The sequence below is a fragment of the Dipodomys ordii genome, unplaced genomic scaffold (assembly GCF_000151885.1).
Source record: "Dipodomys ordii isolate 6190 unplaced genomic scaffold, Dord_2.0 Scaffold73, whole genome shotgun sequence".
In the NCBI taxonomy this organism is placed as follows: domain Eukaryota; kingdom Metazoa; phylum Chordata; class Mammalia; order Rodentia; family Heteromyidae; genus Dipodomys; species Dipodomys ordii.
In genome coordinates this window covers 813469-831036 of record NW_012267289.1, presented here as the reverse complement: position 1 = coordinate 831036, position 17568 = coordinate 813469, and positions in this window count along the sequence as shown.

Sequence of the window (17568 nt, the reverse complement as noted above, 5' to 3'; positions counted from 1 at the left end):
AGTAGAGAAAAAGAAACAGACTTTTTTAGGGAATGCATAAATAAAACTATACAAGAAGAATAGAAACACAAGTATTGAAAGGACAGAGGTGTATAGTTATGCCATTATATTTGTGAACTTCTGAAGTAGTTTGTTACTGTTGTTTTCTTTTTTAGTTCTTCAAAGACTTTTTTATGATGTCTTAAAGACACCGAGAAAAGGAACATTATCAAGGACTGCACCAGACTCTCAGTTGAAGTCTTCGATCACAACTAAACACTAATCCCTCAAAAATTAACTCTTTGAAAGTTGTCTCTAATTTTAATGTTTCTAGAAAATTTAGTAATATATAAATATTTCAACTTATACTACCAATAGGCAGCTTTTGAAAATGAGGTAAACAGGGCTGGGATGTGGTTTAGTGGTAGAAGGCTTACCTAGCATGCATGAAGCCCTGGGTTCAATTCCTAGGCTGGAGTTGCAGGGCACCTGTGGCTCATACTTGTAATCCTAGCTACTCAGGAGGCTGAAATCTGAGGATCGCAGTTCAAAGGCAGTCTGGGCAGGAAAGTCCGTGAGACTCTTATCTCCAATAAATGACCAGAAAACCGGAAGTGGTGCTGTGGCTCAAGTGGTAGTGCTCTAACTTGAGCTGAAGAGTTGAAGGACAGTACCCAGGCCCAGAGTTCAAGCTCAATGACCGACAAAAAAATAAAAATAAAGTAAAAAAACGAGTGGTGCTGTGGCTCGAGTGGTAGAGTGCTATCCTTGAGCAAAAGAAGCTCAGGGACAGGGCCCAGGCCCTGAGTTTAAGTCCCAGGACTGGCAAAACGAAAAAGGGGAGGGGGAGATAAACAATTAAAACTACCTCTATTCTTTATATTGGTTGCATTTTAAATTTTGTGTTTCCTAATGATTAGCTAATTTTCTCAATGTAGAAAATGAATTGTGATTTTATTGTGTGCCTGCTTTGTTTCACATTGAATATCCTTTCATAATTGTGTTCAGCATTTCTATAAACATTTTCCTTCTCCTAATAAAATAATAACATACATAGCTCTAGAACTTTATGTATGTTATATATAAATTCTTCATTCACTAAAAATATTTACTGGAGGGCTGGAATATGACAGTGCCAGTTTCAGAGATACAAATTCTAATTTTTATAATATTTGATGGGAAATATTATTCTTATTTTATTAAAAACTTGGTTTTTTTTCCAATATGACATATATGAAGGTGTTGCAGTAAGTCAACAACTTTTGTAATTTAATTATGGTAAAGCAATTTAAAAAGTAGACAATCCAGTGCTAATGCTATACACTCTCCTGACCAATGACTTTCAGATTATCTTGTCAGATAGTTTCATTGACAATCCAATTTCCTCATTACTAATAATGCTTCAATATTATTGCTCTGATTTTATGCAAAATAATGATGGAAAATTCTAAATACATTATTGAATATTACAATTGCACAAAATGTTTCATGTGCTTATTCTATGACAATCAGTTATATCTTTTTGTTATACAAAATGAATGCTCTTTTAGCTCATCTCTTTCACTTGTGTTCCTCCTCCCCCTCTCTACATTTGCTGGGGTTTTTTCTGTCCACTATTCTATATCAAACTAGCTAGAATCTATTGTGTTGTGCTGCAACAACAAAAATAATAAAAATAAAAACAGTATATAAAATATAGAGAGAAATATTGTCAGTTGAATAATGTTGCAACTTCTCTGTGATATATTATTGTAATATCAATAAGTAAGTCAGACAAATGATGCATGTTTTCCTTCATATGTGGAAACCAGAATTAGTTTATAAATGTACAAGCAAGCAGATGTGGTTGTATGCAAATTTCCACAAATGTATTAATTGAAATACAGTATTTGTTGAAGAGAATTCAAGTAGTGTATTAGAAATACTAATTCACATTCCAACAAAATGAACACCAGGATATTAATAGTTGAAAATTAGGAAAGGAAGGCCAATGAAAGGGGATAGACAAATGAAGACAGAAACTGAGGAGAATACAGTCAGAATATTTAATTATATCCTATGAAATTAAGAAAATAAAGGTGAAAGTTTAAGTTTGGAGGAAAGGCAAGAATGACATCAATCAAGATGAATTATACTGGTAAACTGATTTATTGAACTGTTAGTCCTCTATACAACTACTTAACAAAAACAAACATAACTAGAAAAAATCATTGTTTAGATTTGTACATGTGATAACCCAAGGTTGGATACTCACCTGAGATACTAACAAGAATGATGGTGATTTTGTATTGGGAAATGGTACAGAATGACTCCCCTCAAACTTATTGTTATATGTTGAAGAATATCTATAATGAAATGTTTATTATGTTTGGAGAGGTTCTTAGGTCATGAATACAAAGACCTCGTAATGGAATTCATGCCTCTTTAAGATACAATCCACTGGTCCTCAGGTCTATTCTTATGCCAGTATCAAGCTGTTTTTTTTATTACTATGGCTTTGTAATAGAATTTGACATTTAGTGTTGATATTCCTCCAGCAATGTTCTTCCTGCTAAAGATTGTTTTGTTATTTGTGATCTCCTATTATTTTATATGAATTTTTAGATTGCTTCTTTTATATCATTGAATAATAGTGTTGGAATATTCATAGTTATCACACTGAATTTGTAGATAGCTTTGGGTAATATTGTCATTTTCACGATGTTAATCCTTTCAATCCAGGTTTTTCCACTTCCTTAAATTTTTTAAATTTCTTTTTTCAAATTTTTAAAGTTTTCATCATAGACATCCTTCACATCTTTGGTTACATTAATTCCTAGATATATATTTTTTTTTCCTTGAGGTTATTACAAATTGAATTGCTTGCCTGATCTCAATCTCGTTCATCTCATCTCATTGTTTACACACAGAAAAGTTATTGATTTTTGTTGCTTATATTTATACCCTGATACTTTGCTAAAGTTTTGGATCAGCTCAAGTAACTTGGGAGAGGAATCTATAGGGTTCATTAAATACAGGATCATCACATATGCAGAGGGAGAGTTTTACTTCTTTTCCTAATTGGATGCCCTTTACACTTTTCTTACCTTATCGCTCTTGCTAGGAATTCCAGTGCTATATTGAAGAGGAGTGAAAATAGTGGATATCCCTGTCTCCTTCCTGATTTTAAAGGAAATGGTTTTAACTTTTTACCATTAAGTATAATGCTGGCTGTAGGTTTGTCATAATTGCCTTTATTCTATTGAGGAATTCAGACCTCTAGCCACTTAATATTTGACAAGGGAGCCAAAAACACAGGTTGGAAGAAAGCCTCGTCAACAAATGATGCTGGCAGAATTGGCTTTACATATGTAGACAACTGAAGTTGGATTCTTATATATCACCCTGCACTAGAAGTGACTCCAAATGGCTTTAAGACCTCAATGTAGTAAGGTCACATACTCTGAAAATATTACAGGAAGGGTTAGGGGATACACTAGGACTTCTTGTCACGGGAAGAACCTTCCTAAATAAGGATCCAGAAACACAACAAATCAAAGAAAGGCTGGATAAATGGGATTGCATTAAACTCTAGAGCTTCTGATTGTCAAGGGACATGGTGATCCAGAAACACAACAAATCAAAGAAAGGCTGGATAAATGGGATTGCATTAAACTCTAGAGCTTCTGATTGTCAAGGGACATGGTAAGACAAACAGAAAACCCACAGATTGGGAGATTTTTGCTAGCTATACAACAGACAACTGTTTCATAGCTAAAATATACATGGAGCTCAAAAAATTAAATGCCCAAAAGACAAATCCTCGAAGAAACAACCACCCCATTAACAAATGGGCTAAAGACTTAAAGAGAGACTTCTCAGAAGAAGTGAAAATGGCCAATAGATACATTAAGAGATAATCAACATCCCTGGCCATAAAAGAAAAATGCAAATTGAAACCACATTGAGATTCTATCTCATCCAAGTTAGAATGGCCATTATCAAGAATAACAATTATCTAACAATAAGAGATTCTGTCGGGGTTGTGACCAAAGGAAACACTACTATACTGATGGTGGGACTGTAAACTTGTTCAACCACTCTGGAAATCAGCATGGAGATTGCTTGTTAAAAAGACAAAATATTGACTTTCCTATGACCCAGCAATTCATTCCTGGGCATTTATTCAATTGACCCCAAACCAGATACCAGTACAACCATGTTCATTGCATCATTGTTTACTATAGTCAAGATATGTAATCAACCCAGATGCCCCTCAGTGGATTAATGGATCAAGAAAATGTGTTTAGATACACAATGGGATTCTATGCTTCCATCAGAAAGAATGATATTTCCCCGTTCATAAAGAAATGTGAAGACTTGAAAAAAGAATATTAGGTGAAGTAAGGCAGACCCAAATAAACATTGGCTGCATGGTTTCCCTCATTAATAGCAATTGGAATGTGCCTATAAATCTATAAGTAAACAGGGTGTATGGTAAAAGACAAAAAGTTACCTTTCGACATGATTAATTAAACAAGACTCTAAACATTCACACAGTAAGACTGAAGGAGAATATTCTTAGGAGAGGATCACAAAGGCTCAATAGCTATTTGCATATGATCATATAAAATGATGTTTATTGAAATGAGCTCCAAGACATGGAAATAAGAGGTTTTTTATTTTACTTGTTTTGAATTTTTGTTTAATTTTGTTTTATCCCTTTTCTTGCTGTTCTTGATTTCTGTGTATGTAAGTTTATCTATTTGGGGGAGGGAAAGGGGAAGCACAGCAATCATTAGACAAATGGTGAATTAATTCAGCAATGATACTCACTAGATCCTATGTTGAAAATGAATCTACACAACTTGGGGGGCAGGGGTTCAAGGTGGGAAGAAATTGGGTGAAAATGAGGGAAGAAATGATACTAGTCAAAAAGAAATGTGTTCATTACCTGACCTATGTAACCGTAACCTCTCTGTACATTACCTTTGCAATAAAAATAAGTTATAAAAAAGATAAAATAGACTCTCTCTCTTTATCTTTGTCTGTTTCCTCTCTTCCTGTCTCTCTCTCTTATTTATTGTGCCTACATTCACTTGGGATATTGTAGCCTGTAAAACTGGGAAGAATAAATATTTCTTTTTTCAACCTAGTCTTTTTATAGAAGACCAAATTGATTAGGAAACCAAAATTTCATTACTAAAGCTACTCATACCTTAAGCCAAGGAAAACCTTACATAAAATAAAGAGAAATAAAATAAAACCTGAAATTTTAAAAATATTGTGAAATATAGGATTAAAACAAGATAGGTATTCATACACTCAACTGGGGTTGCAGTAGTTATAGAATTTTAAAGATCATTACTCTTTATATATGGACATACCAAGATGAAACTTCTTTGTACAATTAATTGTGCTATTAAAAATGTGGGGAAAGCGGGATGTCGGTGGATCATGCCTGTAATCCTAGCTACTCAGGAAGCTAAGATCTGAGGATCGTGGTTCAAAGCCAGCCCGGGCAGGAAAGCCTGTGAGACTCTTATCTCCAATAAACCACTAGAAAACCAGAAGTGGCACTGTGGCTCAAGTGGTAGAGCACTCACCTTGAGCTAGAGTACAGGGACAGCGCCCAAGTCCAGAGTTCAAGCCCCACAACCAAGCAAAAGAAAAAAACATGTGGGGAAAAGGCTCACAAGAAAATTAAGAAATATATTCTATTTATTACTTTTCATAGTGAGTTCTAAATTTAGGTGACTCATTATCTTTAGGAAGTAACACACAATAAAAACAGAAAACAATTCATAGGAAAGGTAGACATGTATGTAATGGATGGTAGAAGACAATTGGAATAATGCACATAATGTAGTTAATGGAAAATATTTCTGGTTATGACAATGATAGAACCATATTTAGTGTCCTTGTCAGAGAGAACATTGCAGACATAAATAACTTTTCCTATTATTATTGTCATTATTATCAATTTTTCTTTTTTTCATGAGTAAATAACATATTTTTATATTATATATTAGTGTGGCAGTAGCATAAGTAACGTATAAGTACAGTAAGTAGCATAAAGTATTATTATTTGCTCTCTACATCCAAGAGAAAACTTTGATGATATTTCTATTTATTGTTTTTTGTAAAAATGGTGCACTCCACTATGGAATGATGCTATCATCGTGACATTATCAAAGATAGTTCATGAGATGAGGGTCTGACTCCAATAATTATATGCCCTGGCTCAGGAATGGCCCATATACTTCTATTCATGAATCCATGTGTCACATTTGCCACATGACATTTCTAAGTAAACTAAGGGAAAGGAAATCAGGGCCTCAATCTTAATAGCTGAATATAAATACAAATAAATAAATATGCATATATTTTCCAACACCATGCTTATGTATGATGCCAACATTACCAATTTTAAGGTAACTACTATTTAAAAAGTAAACTATATGTTCAAGGGTAACTACTCTTGATTGAACAGCTCATTTAGAGTCTACCTGTTTGAACACAATCAGCACTAAAAGTCATATGAATAGGACACATTTCCAGGATTCTCAGGATAAAAAAAGTTTCCTGAAAAATGAGCTCCAGCCAGAATGCCTTGTTAAACTTTCTTTGCACTCCCAATGTCTTCCACTTATTGTGAGCTGGTATTAAAACTAGTATTTGAAGATGTTGAGTGACCCTAGTTGCAAAAACATTTCATCAAGCATGGTCAGTTTGGGGGAAGCAGACTAGGCTATTGAGAACCAAAATATTCAAAAGGGAATACAGACTACATTCTGCTGTCACTGTTTTAAATAGAATGAGCTCAGCTGTAAAAATGATGTTTCATCAAGGAGTTATTGAAATTCAGCCATTTTAGTGGCAGGTGTCCTGCCAAATTGCTTTACTGAGACTTCTGCCCTATAATATATGACTGACAAATTAAGAATATACTGAAGTCTTAAGTACCAGAAAAATTTCTCCAGTACATTAAGAATATTAAAAATGTATTTTAAGAATGGATTAAAATTATAATAGTCTTTAAAGTTCTGAGTACATCTACCAGCACAGCTTCACTTAACTTCTCATTTTCTAATGGATGATACATAGTTTGAAAATAAAGCATTGTAAAGGTAAAAGCCTTAAGGCTTTTCCTTTTAATGAAAATGTTTTTCCTAAGATTTTTGTGGCATTCTGATATAAGATAATATGGATTCCAGAAATTTTAAATTAAATATTTTTTGTAACTATTTCACATTTTTAATTGTTTAGAAATCAGAATGAAAGTAAATTCTTTATATATGTTTTAGAACTTTTAGCATAGGCTCATTAGACAAAGAAATTTCCTTGTGATTTCTTCCTATACTTATGTAATGTGTCTCAATGTTCTTTTGTTTTTTATTGTGAGAATAGCGTACAGAGGAGTTACAATTACATGGGCAAGATAACGAGTACATTTCTTATCAAGCATTGTTGCCTCCTCTTTGTTTCCCCTTCCCATCCCTTCCCATACTCTCCCCCATCCCCCAACCGATCCTCCCCCCCCACTAAAGTTGTAAAGTTCGTTTTTCGACATAACGACTTGTACATCTCATTGTTGCAATGGATCCACCTGTATCCCTAGTTAAACGATTTGTTTTTTTCCTTCCTCTCCACAAATTATGCCAACATCAAATACAGTGAAAGCATGAGTTATACCGTGGGGGAGGGACATACAAAGCAACAGAAAAAGTTGATGTTAGGGGAATGAACCCCAATGTAGGTATCCAAATGTTTTTTGGGTTTTTTTTTTCCTTTCATGCAATTGTTTCTAACATATTTATAAGATGATTTCTATGTTGCTTTGTATGTCTCTCAATGTTTTTTGTTGTTGTTGTTTTTGGGGTTTTTTTTGGGGTCCTGTCATGAGGCCTGAACTCTGGGCCTGGGCGCTGTCCCTCAGCTCTTCAGCTCAAGGCTAGCACTCTACCACTTGAGCCACAGAGCCACTTCCGGCTTTTTTTCCTTTTGCTTATGTGGTGCTGAGGAATTGAACCCAGGGCCTCATGCATGCAAGGCAAGTGCTCTACCACTGAGCCACCTTCCCAGCCCTCTCAATGTTCTTAAGACAAAATCTAGAACAAAATTTTGTGATGAATAGCAAAAGTGGCAGCTATTTTTGCCAAGTTAGGAACCTCTGTAAGAATCAGTCTCTTCGAAGATCTTTACTAGCCATACAACGGACAAGGGTCTGATATCTAAAATATACTTGGAACTCAAAAAATTAAATCCCCCAACAACAAATCCTCAAAGAAAAAACTGCCCAATAAATAAGTGGGCGAAAGACTTAAAGAGAAACTTCTCTGAAGAAGAAAGAAGGATGGCCAATAGACACATGAAGAAATGCTCAACATCCCTAGCCATAAAAGAAATGCAAATCAAAACAACATTGAGATACCACCTCACTCCAGTTAGAATGGCAAAAATCAAGAACTCTAACAACAATAGATGCTGGAGGGGATGTGGACAGAAGGGAACCTTATTTCATTGTTGGTGGGAATGTAAACTTGTTCAACCACTTTGGAAAGCAGTATGGAGGTTCCTCAAAAGACTTCACATAGAACTCCCCTGTGACCCAGCAATCCCACTTTTGGGCATTTACCCAAATGTTTACAAACAAGACCACACTAAAGCTACCAGCACAACTATGTTTATTGCAGCATTATTTACCATAGCTAAGATATGGAACCAACCCAGATGCCCCTCAGTAGATGAATGGATCAAGAAAATGTGGTATATATACACAATGGAATTCTATGCCTCCATCAGAAAGAATGACATTGCCCCATTTGTTAGGAAATGGAAAGAGTTGGAAAAAACTATATTAAGTGAAGTAAGCCAGGCCCAAAGAAACATAGGTCCCATGGTTTCCCTTACTTGCAATATCTAGTATATGTATGAGTCAAGCGAAAAAGGTCAGATAAAGTCATGTTAGGAAAATGAACCCTTAGATATGTATTTTAATGTTTTTTTCTTTCATGCATGTGTTTCTAACGCATTTATAAGATTATTTCTTTGTTGCTTTGTATGTCCCTCCCCCACAGTATAACCCCTGCTTTCACTATATTTGATGTCAGTATAATTTGTGGAGGAGATGGGGAAAACCAAGTCGTTTAAGGATACAGGTGGACCTCTTGCAACAATGAGAAGTACAAGTTGTCATGTCCAAAACGAGCTTTACAATGTCGGTGGGGGGGGGAGAAGGATTGGGAGTGGTTGGGGGAAGGGGGAGGCTGGGAAGGGATGTGAAGGGTAAACAAAGGAGGAGGCTGCAATGCTTGGTAAGAAATATATGCATTATCCTGCCCATGTAATTGTAACCCCTCTGTACAGTATGTTCACAAATAAAATAAAATTAAATTAAAAAAAAAGAATCAGTCTCTTCATTTGAAATACTCAAAATCTTTTGGTGAAAAAAAATCATAACAAGAAATGAAAATCACTCATCACATGTATTTCATTAAAATATTCAAAAAATAGTGAATATTATTATACTTAACATTATTGCCCATAATATAGTCTATAGTATTTGTTTAGTAAATATTAATGTCTTTCTTTAGTATATATCTTCATAGACCAAGAAGATAAAAGACTACCTCATATATGAATTGAATCTAACTGTGATGGTATCCTAGAAGACATTGAGACTATGTCAGTGAATAACCTTGAAACAAAAACCAGGGCACTGGTTTTAATCCTGTTTCTAAATTTAACTGTATCATAGTCTCATATTAGTCTTCTCATTGCCAAGGAATTTGGTGTTCATTTAACACACACGGGGAACATTTTTCAGTATATCAACTTTCAAATCCTGGCAGTGAAACCATTTCAATGACTATTCACATTTCCTTCAGAGTAGAATTTAATAAAAGATCTGTGGATGGAGGAGCAGGGTATCAGGTTATGAAAGATTTGTGACAGCTCTGATACATTTCTCTGTTCAAAAGCAGAAATCATAAAGCTCTTTTAAATTACTGGGAAAATTACAACTGAATGTTAGCACTCTTTAACCCCAAGCATCATCAATGACTATTAAAATGAATGCAGTACTAAACTGTATTTGAGTTTCAGTGCTTTAAGAAAAAGTTCTCTATTGTCTGATTATGAACACCCACCTGCTGAAGTCTAAGATAATCAGTATTGTACACTCAACAAATTCAGTGAATTGATTTCTGTGTATCATTATCTTATCATTTATGTTTGTTTTCAATCATCAAAAGCATAATTTACTAAGGACTATGATAATGGTGTAGAATGAAGAGTTTAATTATTAGTCTATACCATATAGTAATAGCAAAAGATATTACTTCTCAAAAACCTGTTACATTGCAGACATGTTGTTTTATCAGGTCAACAAATTCAGGATGCTGACATAATGGTGGTATTACACTCAAAAGTCTAGGATGGGGCTGGGAAGGTGGCTCAGTGGTAGAGCACTTGCCTTGCATGCATGAGGCCCTGGGTTCAATTCCTCAGCACCACATAAGCAAAAGAAAAAAGCCGGAAGTGGCGCTGTGGCTCAAGTGGTAGACTGCTAGCCTTGAGCTGAAGAGCTGAAGGACAGTGCCCAGGCCCAGAGTTCAGGCCCCACAACCAGACCCAAAAAAAAAAAGTCTAGGATGGCCGGGCGCTGGTGGCTCATGCCTGTAATCCTAGCTACTCAGGAGGCTGAGATCTGAGGATCGCGGTTCAAAGCCAGCCCAGGCAGGAAAGACCGTGAGACTCCTATCTCCAATAAACCATCAGAAAACCGGAAGTGGCACTGTAGCTCAAGTGGTAGAGTGCTTGCCTTGAACTGAAGAGCTGAGGGACAGCGCCCAGGCCCAGAGTTCAAGCCCCACGACCGACAAAAAAAAAAAAAAAAAGTCTAGGATGGTGTCCAGATATGTCAAATATAAATTCCAAAAGTTGACTGCCGTTAAATTTGGCCCTATTGTGAGAGCTTGGAAAGTCAAAAAGTGATGTCACAATAATTTTATTCTCAATTAGCTAAGATTTTTGGCTAATAATTCTATTAAAATATTTTAAATGAATGAATATGGTCTCATTTCTAATTAAAGTTAATTCTACAATAAAATGCTTTTGAATACTCATATTCCTTTTGTCCAATTGAGAAATCACACTATAAGATTTCATAATTTCATACTCAATTCCTCTTTGGATACTAAAAGATTTGAAATTTAATTTTTGTATCTATTTAGAGAACTAAAAACTTCCTATTTGGTATTATCTTATTGATAGGAACAAAAATCACATATATGTGATACATAATATCTATAATATGTATAATATATATCATATATATATATCTAAGACAAAATAACCATTTTGTTGATTACCACATTCTGATTACATTTTTTTCCTGAGTCACTAAACTTCATGTTACTATGCAAGATAAATTGATGCAAAAAACCAAAAATATTAACAAACAAATGTGGTATAATCCTCCCATATTTTCCCCATTTCTTACATGAAACATTCTGGAAGATTGTTGCTGCAGAAGTACATTGTTTTAATAAGAAAAAAACTTGGGTTATAACATCAATACCAAATTCTGATATTCTGGTTATGACATTAAATTCATCCAAGACAAGTCAACTCTTAAATAAATGTTTAAGAAAAAGTAAATGAACTACCATCATACAACAGATTCCTTGTCCAAGCCTTCTGACTAGCACAACAGTCACCAGTCACATTCAACATGACATTAGAGAACTTCAAATTTCTTTTTTATTGGGTTTAGGGTTAATGTTTCTTTTGATCTGATTCAAAACATATTATTTTGCCTGATCTCAGTTCTGAATCACTTTATAGCTTCCTGCAACTTGTAACAAGTATATTCAATCTTGCTAACATAGAGAAAATGTAAACAAGTAATACTTAATGGAGTAGTTGCAGCAAGCTCTTCATCGGTTATGGCATGTCTTAATGAGAATGACTTTTAATTGATGCTGGTTTATATAAGGATATGCTTCATGATAAAAACACTTTGAGAAGGTGATGTATTATTATTAGTAGTAGTAGTATTTAGTTTTTTGGTTTCTGTCCATTAAATAAGTTTTTTTTAATAGCATAAAACCCTTCCTTCTCTGAAATTTATGAGTTCCATTGAGCCTCTTTTGGTTATTTTGGTGCCACCATTTTGATAATCTTCTTTCTTTAGGCATAACTCACTAACATATACCGCTTGATGAGAAAAAAAAAAGAATCCATAAGAATTTCCAGAGAAGACATTTATATGCAGCAAGTGTTAGCTTTTACATGTTCAGTTGGCATTTTTCAACTCAACTAATTATGGTATCACTTAATGTAAACTTTAAAAAAGAAAGTCATCAGTTAAGGAGAAAAAAAGAAGCCTTGAAGTTCTTCTGCCTGACATCCTAGATATTCCCATCATCTTAAATAAAAGAATATATTTGTGCTTTTATATACCTAAATATCATCTCTTACATGTTCCTCTCTTACTTGCTTTCTCTCCTCTCTTTGTTGCCTGTTTTCATCCTACATCTCACCCTTCATCTGTCTATTTTTTCTCAAATAACTTATTTGTCCAGAATAAAAATCTTTACCAATTCATAAAATGATACTCATTACTGCTAAATTTATTGTCCTTTTCTGGGTTGTTGCTCTCCTGAGAAATTTTAACACTGTAAATCTTCATCATACACATACACATATATATGTATACATGAGTGTATATATATATATATATATATATATATGTATGTATACACACACACACATACACCTCATAAGTTTGTCACCTGTCCTGGGCTATAAGTCATGTGGAAATTTTGCTGAACATAAAAATAAAGTGGTCAATTTTAACAGGAATTGAAAATGTAGATTGAGCACATGTATTGGTATGTATTTTATAGCAAATACTACATTCAATAGTATGAGATATCACTGGTTATACCATATACAATAATGTACAGTGATTCTAATTAAATTTGACAAATCAGTTACATAATGTATTTCAGTTATACAATGTATTTCTTGAATATTTGTACATAAAAATGAGATAAGGAAGATCCTATAATTTAAGATATGAGGTAAACTCTTACACATTGATATGTCCTTTATACCAATTTTTATCAAACATGTATTTATCTCCTTATTTATCTTATTCCTCCTTGATTAAAGATACAGATTAAGGCCTGTATTTTAATTTATTCCATGTCATGGAACTTGTCACCACTTACTGAATTGGGAGTTAATTTTATTTATTCTGCTGGAACTTGGCCAGTGACACAATACACCAGTACTATTATCCCAGACAACATCAATTATGCCAAACATGTACATCAGTTTCAATGACATTTGGGCCGGTTCTATAAAAACTGTGAGGAAGAAAAATATGCCTTCTCTATCATCCTTCTTTTTCATGATTTTTAAATTTTTTAGTATTCCAAAACTTAAAGCTTATACATTTCTTCTCCGTTAGACTGGGTTAAGCTTATAGCTCATATTAACAGCTCTGCATCTCTTTTCTGATCTCTTCACATATACCAATGTATCAAATAGTAAATCTGGTAATGTAATTCTTCCAGTAGTCCAAAAGAGCCAAGCAGAATTTTGTTCTCAGAAATGTGATATACATTCATGCTTAGTCTTTTGAAAAGTAATAATTCACAATTTCTATCCTTTAATTGGAGATTCCCAGGGCGTATCAGTGGAAAAAGGGAATTTTTGACAAATAGCAAGAAGAGTTGTGATAGCTTGTCAGATAAGATGTTTTGTATTGCTGGGTCTTCTATATGATCAAGGAGTGTAGTCAAATTTCTAACCCATTAATGCCAAGAAGAAGCTTGGATTTAGGTCAAGTATTTTTCAAGGAAAAATTCCTAATTATTACAAAACAGACAAGTCTCTTCATTTATTTATTCATTCATTCCCTGATATTATTTTATTCTTATTTTTAAAAAGTTAGTTTTGTTGTGCTGGGAAGGTGGCTCAGTGGTAGGCCTTACATGCATGAGGCCCTGGATTTGATTCCTAAGTACCACATAAACAGAAAAAGGTGGAAGTAGTGCTGTGGCTAAGGTGGTAGAGCACTAGCCTTCAGCTGAAGAGCTGAGGGACAGTTAGTGTCCAGGCCCAGAGTTCAAGCCCCATTACCTGAAAAAGAAATTTTTTTTTTTTGCAAGTTCTGGGCCTTAAACTCTGAGCTTGGGTCCTGTCCCTAAGCTCTTTTTGATCAAGGCTAGCACTCTACCACTTAAGCTATGGCACCACTTCCAGCTTTTCTGTGAGATAAGAATCTCAGGGACTTTTTTTTTTTTTTGCCCTGGGCTGGCTTTGAATCTCAATCCTCAGATCTCAGCCTCTTGAGTAGCTAGTAGTGTGAACCACCACTGCCCAGCAATTTTTCTTTCAATATTTAGTATCAATCTGGCTGGGGCTAGTTGTTAGGAATCTATCAATAAAACAGATGTGATTTCTACCCTCATGTGGTTTTAATATTGCAGAACATCAAGAATTAAATAATTATGTATGTAATAAGTATTGTAAAAGAGATATCTTACTTGTTACTCTGTCATTCAGTGAGGGTCAAAAGCCACATTTTATTTGGTGCCTGAAAGAAGGGTCCACAGTAACTTGGAGGAAGTGGGAAATAAGTTAGGGTTTCCAGTCTTGGCGAAGACTCAATCTATATTAGGCTTCAGAGGCCAAAGAGACAATTATATGCCATTAAAGTCAAACAAAACTAAACAAATGAAACATAAAAGGAGTGTATAAAAAATGTGTTTGAAGATACAGGTGAGGTCATTCACATATGAGGGAAATCATTAATGTTTAAGCCAATCAAATATTTTGACTTTATTAGAAGAGAAATGGAAAGCTACTAAAATGATTCATAAGCAAGAAGTAATCCAATGTCTTTTTTTTAAGTACTGTTACTTTTTAAACAAGTTTGCTAGAGAATAAAGAATTTGTTAGCAGGGCTGGGAAGGTGGCTCAGTGGTAGAGCACTTGCCTTGCATGCATGAGGCCCTGGGTTCAATTCCTCAGCACCACATAAGCAAAAAGAAAAAGCCGGAAGTGGCTCTGTGGCTCAAGTGGTAGAGCGCTAGCCTTGAGCTGAAGAGCTGAGGGACAGCGCCCAGGCCCAGAGTTCAGGCCTCATGACCAGATACCCCCCCCCCAAAAAAAAGAAAGAATTTGTTAGCAAAGAGAACACACATTCCTTGCAGTATTGTAGGTGAGACCATGATACTGCTAATCAGAGTTGGGTAGTTGGCTGTAGAGGTGGAATAGCCAGTGAACCTGAGATCAATTCGGAAGTGAGAACTGTGTTAGTTACTTTCTGTCCCTGACAAGATGCCTATCAAAAACAAGCTAAAAGAAAGGGAGATTTATTTTAGATCATCCTTTTAGAGATTTCAGTTTATGGTCATTTGACTCCTTCTCTCCAGGCCTGGAGCAGGGAGGGAGTTTTTGTAGGCTTGTAGGTAGGGAGTGTTTGGCAGGGCAAAGCTGTTTATCCCATGGGCAGCCAGGAAGCAGATAGAGGAAGAGGCTGGGCATAAAATACACTCTCCAAAAGCAACCTCTTACCAAACTACTTCCACCAATAAGGTCCTATTTCCACAATATCTACCATGCACTAATTCATTCAAATACCAATCTATCAATCCATTAACCATATTAAAATCCACAAGATCCAACCACTTCTCAAAAGTCTTCAACTTTCAAAACATGAACCTCCTGAGGAGATACTTCATGTCCTAACTTTAACAATTCATTAGATTTATTTAGGTAATGGAAAAAAAATCAAAGATTGCCAAATGAGTGGAATTTCTCTCTGGAGTAAAAGAGTAAACCTTTCTTAAACTAGGAAGATGAGAGAACTAAAAACAGAAAAAGAAGAAATTTCAAAGGATCTCTGCCACTTAAGGATCAATTAGTAAAGAATGAAGAGAGGGGGAGGACATGACCTGAAAGATCCTACAAAATGTTAAGAGTCTAATTCCAGAATTCTTTTTTTTTTAATTTAAATTTTAATTTTTTTGGTCTGGTCATGGGGCCTGAACTCTGGGCCTGGGAGCTGTCCCTCAGCTCTTAAGCTCAAGGCTAGCACTCTACCACTTGAACCACAGAGCCACTTCTAGCTTTTTTCTTTTTTGCTTATGTGGTGCTGAGGAATTGAACCCAGGGCCTCATGCATGCAAGGCAAGTGCTCTACCACTGAGCCACCTTCCCAGCCCTTCTTTCTTTTTTCTTTCTTTTTTTTAAAGAAAGCAGTGAGGGGGTGAGGGGGTCGGGGGAGATGGGAAGGGATGGGAGGGAGAAACAAAGGAGGAGGCCACAATGCTTGATAAGAAATGTACTCATTACCTTGCCCATGTAATTGTAACCCCTCTGAATCGTATTTTCACAATAAAAAAATAAAAATAAATAGAAATACTGGGTGAAATTGTTGCCAAAAAAAAAAAAAAAGAAGAAGAAAGCAAAGAGTAGGGCATGGTGGAAACCCCTTATAATCCCAGCATACAGGAGGCTTAAACGGCAGGACTGAAAGTCCAACTCCATTGAGAACTACATTATGAGTTCTTGTCTCAAAATGCCCAGAGCAAAAAGAGGAATTAAAGAGTTTCTAGGGTAAGGATCAACATTATCAAATGTACTCTGTAGGCGGAGGCAGGAGGATAGAGAATATGAAGCCAACGTGAGCTGCACATAAGATTTTGTTTAAAAAACCAAAGGCAAACCAAAAAAAACAAACAAAAGCTTTTAGTGAAGTATGAAGTTTCTTACTGCAGATACATATAGTTTATATAGATAATAGTTTAACCCGTATTCCCTTAAGTTGGTAAAGTATTGATTTTAATGAGCAAGATTTTAAATTCCTAATAGTGTTCACTAAAAAAAGAAAAAGACAAATATAAACCTGAATAATACAAGAACTTTGCTCATTTAATAAGTTCTGAAACTATACAGAAGCATGTAATTTAAAGCCTCTCCAATCTTTTATAATAGATCTATTCTTAGATCTTAAAGAATTTTTTAATTAGCCTGGTAAGGAAATCTTTAAGCTTTCTCTGTTGAATACATTTTTAAAATGAAAACACAATGGTGCTATGGCTCAAAGTGATAAAGCTCTAGCCTTGAATGAAAAAGCTCAGGGACAGCATTCAAGCCAAGTTCAATCCATGACTCACAAAAAACAAAACAACAACAACAAAACTCCACAGTGTAACTAGTCGAATATTGAGTTGGATGACAATGATAAATCTATGAAATAATTTAGTTTAGCCTAGGAAATTCTGTGTTACGAAACAAGAGTTAATTTAACAGGTATACATGAATGTGGAGTTCATAAGAATATGTGCAGGATTAGTTGACTTAAAAAGTTTAAATACAAATTTTTTAAGGTTCATGTGTGTTTATTTTAATTTAGGATAAAAATAATGCAGAACATTGGTGTTACATTTATTAAAACCAGTGAGTATTCAGATGCTATTAATTCATTTATCTTATAAAAAGCATGGTGCCATACCTGAAGTCAGGTTACAACCTAATTCTTAGTTATTTGTTATTTTGCTATTGGAGACTGAGAAAAAAAAATGA